At 42.0% G+C, this 8,522-nt stretch overlaps 1 long non-coding RNA gene across 2 annotated transcripts; it reads right to left on the reverse strand.

The window, feature by feature from the left end:
- Window positions 1-598: 598 nt before the first annotated feature.
- On the reverse strand, window positions 599-3,990 carry LOC150001315 (uncharacterized). Of its 2 annotated transcripts, XR_016513180.1 has the most exons (3): window positions 3,640-3,990; window positions 1,342-1,409; window positions 599-768 (listed from the first exon to the last, which is right to left on the reverse strand). It is a non-coding gene; the product is annotated as an uncharacterized LOC150001315 (long non-coding RNA). The 2 variants fall into 2 exon arrangements; XR_016513179.1 differs by lacking the exon at window positions 3,640-3,990 and having other exon boundaries at window positions 1,342-1,588.
- Window positions 3,991-8,522: the final 4,532 nt, after the last annotated feature.

Raw genomic sequence — 8,522 nt, forward strand, 5'->3', positions numbered from 1 at the left:
TGTGTGATCTGAGTCCTGCATGTGTTTAATTAGATGTAATTTTTGGAGATAAAGGAGAAATGATTAAATTATCCAGACTCCAGAAAAATAAAAGATCTTTATTTCAGCCATCCATCAGGCCTTGACATCTAGAGTATTACATGCTATAACTCAAATGAATATATTTCACCTAAAAGTCCAGTGCCCCTCCCTGTCTATAATGCCATTAAAAGAAATCATTAAGCATTTATGCAGCACTTTGTTCTGGAAAAGTGCTTTACAGTTATTTTTATTGCTCACCAAAACCCTCTGAGGCAGGTCCTTCCCTATATCTTAAAACCAATGCAGAGAGAAGAGATTAAATTACTTAGGGTCTTAGAGAGAATAAACAACTGGATCAGAGTGAGACCTCTCAGTGCTGAAGTCAGCTGTTTTATTTAATCCACTGAACCATAGGTTAGAATTTTATTCACTATATAAGGCGTTAGCTAACTTGGGACCAATCTTTTTTCTTTAACACCTAGATCATTGATGGTGTAGACCTAGTACAAGAACTGTACTTCTTTTTATTGTATCTCTGAAAAGCACTAAGTTCATGATAAAATTTAAAAAGTCAATGTATTTTCAAAGATAGTCTTTATTATATTGGCTAAGGTATTAAATAAACACTGGACTCTCTGTGACTTAGCACTCATACTAAGTTTTGCACTTGAGGTTGGAAGGCACTCCTCCATCCAGTGACTCAGGGATCCAGGGCCCCTCCATCTCAGGAAGTGGTTTCCAGGGTCACTGAAGAAGAAGGTAGGAAAGTGTTGGGGATGCATTTCTATTGCTAAGTACTCTGAACCAAAGCAATACACAGTTCATCAGCCCTTCTGATCGTAATCTTTTGGCCCCAGACTAGCTGCAGTGGGGGCTGGGAATGCCAGAGGACATCTGGGCCACTTGCAGAGTACTATTGCCTCTTCCGTAGACTGATTTTGGCTTTATTTTGTCCCTTTTAAACCTTGAGTTCAAAATGTTAGTGATAACATTTATTTACCTCTTAACTTGGAATAGCTGGCATGATGTCCCTTATGCCACTTCTTTTATGAGCCCCTTACACTATTATTTTCAAAGTCCTTCCGCACATTTCATCTTGTTCAATTGCGGCAGAAAGAGAATTTCTGATAGACAAGGGGACTGCTGTCCTTCCTTTTCATTTTCTTGAGTTCAACACCTGTGGAGCCTGGGAAGCAAGGTCTACAGCTTAAGGAGGGTGTATCCTCTTAGCTCAGCCCCTGGGACTGGTCTACCGCACAGGGTCACAGTCAGAAGTAGTATTTGTTTCACGACTGGCACTAAATCTTGGTAGACTGCTACCTTGTCTTTTGTTCTGTATCAGCGACGTCGCAATAGGCTCGGCTTCCTCTTGCCTCTGTTTGCGGAACCTGAGAAGATTGGAGGACAGATTTGAAGGACATGGGAGGAATGAGAGTGGGGACTTGGTCTGGGAGCCAGGGCAAAGCTATACCGTTCCCCAGACCGTGCAGAGCTCGGTGGTGGGTGCTGTTGTTCACAGCCTCATGCAGTATCTTTGTTTCAGTAATTATATATTAAAAAGGTTGAGATGATCCTAAATTTAAAGTAAAATAAAATAAAAATGAAATGGGAAATGGGATGGAAAGACATGAGTAGCTGGAAGTTCTGGACTATGAAATGATGTGCTTTGGTGGTGGCGAGGCAAACTTAGATTTCAGCTTTTTCTCCTGCTGTGTTGCCTTGAGACACCGCTGCCGGTGGAGCAGATAGATCCCAAGGACTGGTGGCTGGAGAAGGCCGATAAGGAATCTGCTTACAGATTGATTGCCCAGTGCTCTGAGTTAAGCCTCTAGGTCCTCAACGAATGCTGACAACTTTGACCTAATTTTCGGAGGCAATTATATTTGGCTGCGTTGCCGAGCTCTTTCTCAGAACTTCTTCTCAGGGTAGCTGCCAAATGGTGTTTCTGTAATTGTGTTGTAAAGTCTGAGGAAAGCTGTCTTGGGTCGGTGCCCAGGACCTGATGCCCTAGTTGTAGACAGACACACATGGCCGCGCTCTGCACACTGCACTAGAGCTGAAGCCGGCATCTGCAGCCTCTCCCACGAGAAGGCAGGGGCTCTCAGGGACTAGAAAGGCTCTCTGGACCCTCCCAGTTGCCTGACGAGAAGCAAAGAATTTACCTATTACCGTAGCAATTCCTTACCCCTACATAGAAACTCCTTCTTTTTCATAGGAAGGTCTGCTTTTAAAACCACTGTTCCCTTCTACAAACCACAGATTATAAGCTTGATGTGCTGGAAAGGCTCGTGAAGCTCCTTTGACCTCTGTTCCGTCCTTTGACATGAATAATTTGGGTAGCCTTCTGTTTCTTGCGTTCACATATGCCCCACCTAAGCCTCTGGAAATTGGAACGGATCTAGAATTGACACTAAAATGGAGTCAAGTTTCTCCTCTCCAAAATGTGAACATGGCATTGATGCCCTCAGAACACTAGTATTTCTTTGGGAATCATAATGGTTATACCAAAAATACAGACTCTTCTTTGGTTTTGTTTTTTTAAAAAAGACATTTAATCAGAGAGGAGATTATATTTAGCAAGGAGGGTGGAGGGAGAGGAAGAAAATAGGGAAAGGACAAAACTGCCCATAATAGCCTTTGTCGCTGGGTTGTGAGGTATTCTTATCCTGTCCGCACAATTAATGAAGAAAAATAGTTCCCAGAAGAAATGTGGCTGGAGGCACTGATCTGCCCTCCATCCCCCTCACACCAGGCGGGATGAGGTCTGGAGGAGGTCTCCCCAGTGGGAGCTACCGGGAAAGTAACTCCTTGGCCCCGGGTAAAACTTTCTTTCTCAACCTCAGGGGCAAGTGAATTTAGGGCCAAGGGTGTGCACAGAGCTGCAAAGGGAAAGGAAGACGCTTTCTGCTCAAATTTACAGTGCAGATGGGAAGGAAATATTTATGTATTAGAAAGGATGAAAGGACCTTACAAAGCAGTGGGTAATGCAGAGCTGGCCCGTAGGGTTCACAGGTGATAATCTTGGGAAAAGAGCTATCTACTCTTTCTATTTTGGGTAGCTGGGAAAGACTTCAGGAGAAAGTAATCCTGGGTAAACCTTAAAGAAAATACAGCTACAGCTGAATGAGGAGAGGAGGGGAAGAATATGGATGAAGGATCATGTGTTGGAATGACTGGAACAGGGCTGCCCAATTGGAGGAAAAGCTTTGTATTGGGTTGTAGCAGTTAAAACGGAAAGATTTCTTGAATTTATGCCACCTCCATCTAAATTCTAATTACAATTGTACCTGAATCCACCTTTCATGGAAGAGTTAACTATTAGTTTAGTCTGCATAACTCAGGACAATATCCAACTTTATTTCATACATTAGAGTTAGGCTTATTTGGGATTTCAGGCACTGCTGTGTGTGTGTGTGCATGTGAGAGAGGGAGAGAGAGAGAGTTCAGAAAGAGATATGAGAAAATATAATAATAAGAAAATCACCTCTTATTTTTAAAAGGACATCTTAATATTTTCATAATATTTCATTTATTGTTAATAATTTGCATACTCAATTCCTAATTTTTCTTAGGTACTAGTAGCAATGAGCAACACTTACATTAATAAGAAAACCTTACCTTTTACACTTACAAAGCATTTTCACATTTTCATCTTCTCATTTGAGCAGTCAATCCTATTCCAAATTTTCATCCTTTCTGTTAAGGGTTTTCCACAAAGTCACAGAACTGAGCAATGGCAGGGTCCAAATTCAAGCCCAGGTCCCCTGACTCCCAGTCTCAGCTTTCCCCACCTCTGGGCCATACCCCTTATTTCAATAATGGAAATAACCATTGTATTGGCCAAGATGAAAAAGCAATCCTCAATGTAGGTAAAAGGCATCTTAGCCGCTGCTGGTGGGATCACAAATTGGTAAGCATTCTTTGGAAAAAGCAGTCTGGGAAAGTGTGTTGAGTGTCCTAACACTGTTCCGACACTGACCCAGCAAGTCTACTTCTAGGAACCTGCCCTGAGAAATTAATGAGAGATGGGGCCAACGGTTTACACAGAAATATGTTTACTGGAAGAGTGTTCAACAATAGGAGATTAGTCAAGAACATTATGGTACATTCCAATGATAGAGTATTACTGAAGTCATTAGAAATCTCATTTTTGAAGATTATTAATAGTAAATATTAAAAAGATATTTATGATATAAGATCAAATGAGAAATATCAGCATCCATTTAGTATAGCTAGCAGAGAATAAAAAGAGAAATATACCAAACTGTTAACAATGCTTAACTGTGGGTGATGAGATTACAAATAATATTTTTAAAAATTTATACTCATTTTCCATGTTTCCTATAAAGAGAATGTAGTGACTTTATAATTAGAAAAAGATTATATTTTAAATTTAAGAAAATGGTAAGAACAGTTGATTAGAGTAAACACTAAAAAGAAAGAGTGATTAAGGGATTTCAAATCATCATTCTACCTAGACTTGTTTATAAACTGTATGCCTCATGTTCAGAAAAGAACAAACAAGTAACAGTAATGCTAATTTGTTATGTTTCCAAGGAGATTAATATGAATTTATGCTATAACACGAAAAACAATTGCAAAAGAATGTCTAATAAATTTTTAAAGCTAGAAAAGTTTGGCTCTAAAGAGGTGACTCTCTTCCATGATCTAAGCAAGTTTTACTGACCGTGCAGGAGGAGCTGGGCTCTAGGAAAACCTGCTACAAGAAGTTCTTAAAAGTTCCTCCACCAGCGCTGGCCGGTGTGGCTCAGCTGGTGGGAGCATCGACCTCTGTTCCCAGTGTGTACGATCCCCGAATCCTGATCCACGATCCCCAGTCCCCAGGTCCGGGCGCATATGGGTGGCAACCAATGGGTTCTTCCCTCTAGCATTGATGTTTCTCTCTCTCTCTCTCTCTCTCTAAAAGTGATGAGAAAGTGTGTTCCGATGAGGATTAAAAAAAAAAAAAGTTCCAACACCAGGTAGTCATTTGGCTGCTTTTTTCACAGTCTTTGGCCCAGGTTTGTTCTGCATTATAAAGAGGAACAGACACAGCCAAGAAAAGCCCAGAGATAGTCTGGAGCTTTCTAGATAGGAGAGAAAGAAGTAGGGAACTGGCGAGGATAGCAGCTGAAGCCTTCAGGGTTAACACGTCGCTTTTTGAGGCTACTTCAGTCCTTGGAGGGCTTCCAGTCCACACTTGGAGAATTCATCAACAGGAAAACAAATAGCTGGCATGCTCTCTATTTACTTTGCCTTTCTCAAGGTTGCAACATGAATTTCCCAACTTCCAAAGCTCTTCAGGCCAAGGAGACATTTTGTGAGTTCAGGGTCTTTCCTGTTGTCTGTGTGACCCACGTGAAGCCCCATTTGGGGAGCACAGAGGCCCCACCCTGTGGGGTGCTGTGAAAGACAGCATCGTTGGAGTGTCCCAGGGTGCACAGAGATGGTGGATGGCAGGGACAAGGGCCAGAAAACCCCGCTTCTCCAAATGCCAGCTGCTGGGTGGCTTTGGCAAAGCTCCACTTAACGCCACAAGAGCAAAAGCCCTGAGATTTTCTCTTTGGAGGACTTTAACAGCAGGCTTGCCTGGCAAAATACTCAGCGGCGTTCCGGTGAGGTGGTGTCTGACCTGCGATACAGCTAGATCAATTCTGGAAGCAGCCTCCCTCAGCACCACTGGGTTATTTGTGTCCTTCCCATCAACATTTCCAATTAGTAGAGGAGCTAATGCTGGAAACCACCACATATAATCCAGAAAAGACTGTCAATGCAACATTATAAAAATTGAATTTGTGTCAGAAGTGGATTTAGATTCTTTAGGTTAACATTATTTTTGCTATTAGGTAATGAACTGACATTAATTTACTTGGCGCTGTGTGATTAGGTTAATTTACTCCAGGATAATCTTGCATTTTTAAAATTAAAAATGGTAGCCAGATCTTCTCATTATCAATAAAAGTAGCAGGAGCACTACGGAGACATCACCATTTTATACTCAATTGTGCTCTCCTGGGCAGTCAGATAAGCACTAAAAATGACAAATTACCAGGCTTGAACACATCTTCATGTTTAAGTACCTACAAATAACTGTCCATTTGGAATAGTTAAACTTAATTATTTTTCTCTAAGCAGGATAACCTCTTTCATAAGTAGAAATCTACAAATAATATTGGAACAGTTTAAATCTTATATATAATAAGGCCACAGTATGTAATAAAAAAATATGTTCATATACACAAAAGAAAGCTAGTTTATTCTTTTTTTGACCTTCATAAATATAAGTGTTCTGTCCATGGCTCTATAAATTGTTTAAATCCTTTAATGATTCAAATGTGCTGGTAATGTTCCTGTGCTCCTTGGAACTCTGGTTCTGTTAATATTTTGAAAATTGCTTTAATTAACCTTATTTCATCTTGTAGTAGTTATGGAACACATTTATATATTTTGAGTGTGCATTAATTTGTTTCATCATTAACCTTGGGTTGAGTCAGGTGCTAATGCTTTAGAACAATCTCTAGTGCAGGTCCTGTCAATAGCTTGAGCTGTCAGGATTCTTCAGTTTACAAAGGACAGAGAAATAACTTTGAAGGGCAGAGACAGAGAGGCCATAGTTCAGCAGAGAATTCCCAGGGACGGATTTTCTGTGGCTAACAACGGTGAGGGAGGAGGAAGGATTCTGCATGGCCAGGCCTGGGTCAAGCACCCACGCCACCCACCACAGCTCCTCCTGAGGTCAGACAAAGAGTAGTAATCTCTTACTGACCAGAGGGGAAGGAGAATATGAGTGGCCAGCCCCTAAACAGCACCCACCAAAATAATCAAATTTATTTTAATGTTTAATATTAAAGGCATGTATTATGCCCCTACTCTGCCCTTTTCTTTTCACACACATCCAGACAGCCACGTACTGCCAGCAGGTACAATTGAGCCCTCGATTTTTACCCTCAATTTGTTACAACTCTCAAAAACCCAGCTCTCAACCCTCCCTGGTCTTTCTAGAAACGCCAATAGTATCCATGCAACAAACCCTTGCCATGGACACAATGAAGCTTCTGGAGCCCCAGGTGCTCGGATGCTCAGGTGCAGAAATTATGACCCCAGGTAGGCAAGTGACAGGGGTCATTTGTGAGTATTTCCATCTTTTCTTCAGAAGTGCCAGGGTAGACCAGAAGAGGGCGCAATCAACTTCTGCTCAGGGGACCTGGTTGGACTCACCAGGGCTGCAAATAACCTGCTTCTTTCCTGATTTGGCCAGGAGCCTGTGCCATTAAAATTCTGTTCCATCTTTCTCTATAGTGACATCATCTTCATTTTGAGCACATCCTATTCAGTGACGGAAAATGATATCACCCGAACCACTCAAGATATTCATAATATCTTAAGTATGATGTTTAATAGATGTCAAAGTGACATCATTTGAAGAATCAGTGTTTTCAGAGGGCAGAATTCCTTCTATTATATTAATTCTTATCCTGACAGTTTTTAAGGTCTTGGTCTACAGTCAGACCTCCTCTTGGCAGAAGGTGCTTATATTCCCATGCAGACCATGCAGGAGGCAAGAGCGAACCAGGGAGGTTATGCCACTCCAAGACACCTGTCCTCCTGACGGTGCATCTTACATCTCACATGGCTGCCGCAGTTGAGAGGGGTGTATCTGGCTGTAGCTGCCCAGCAGGGTGGAGGAAAAGTGTTATGTGTAAAGGAAAACTGGGTAGGCCAAGTCCTTCCTGATCCCGGCTACTTTGTTCCTACTGGTAAGGATGAGTAGTGGGAGGAGGGAAACCACAGAATTACAGAACTTTTTCAGCTCAGGGAAATACCTCCCAGGGGACTTTTCAATGCTCTTCTTTGAGCCAGGAAGATCGTGGCAAGTTCACTATCACAGAATGAGAGCAAGGCCCCAGGGTCCCTGGGGGGTGAACAGAAGCCTTCATGGATGCCATGATCCTTCCTTGCATATTATTTATCGAAGGCTAACTATTTACTAAACGACCCCAAATCACAGTGGCTTAACACAATAGAAGTTATAGCTTGCTCACGGAAGCATGAGAAATCAGTGTTTGGCGGGCACCTTCCATGCAGTGATTCAGGGATGCCAGCATCTTTCCTTCCGTAGCTCCTCTATCCCCCAAGGCCTCAAAGTTAGTTGTTGGGCTGAGACAGGCAGGGTGGGGAAGTGGAAGATTGTGAAGTTGGGTATCTCACTTCTACTCACATCCCACTAACAGGAAGTTACTCAAAGGCCACACATTGCTGCAAGGAAGGCTGGGAAACGTAGTCCAACTATGTGCCTGGGAAGAAGATGGATGGATTTGGGTAAGCACACAGCAGTCAGTGTCTTTTTCAGTCTTTGGGAGGTTTACAGGGGTAGGCAAAAGTAGGTTTACAGTTGTGAGTACATGGAACAGAATTTACTCCCGTATTATTATTTATTAAGTATTGTATTATTATTTTTGTTAAACTACTTTTGCCCATTCAGTAGCAGAGGGCACATGATT

Source organism: Furipterus horrens, unplaced genomic scaffold (assembly GCF_987537825.1).
Source record: "Furipterus horrens unplaced genomic scaffold, mFurHor1.1.pri manual_scaffold_9, whole genome shotgun sequence".
Classification (NCBI taxonomy): domain Eukaryota; kingdom Metazoa; phylum Chordata; class Mammalia; order Chiroptera; family Furipteridae; genus Furipterus; species Furipterus horrens.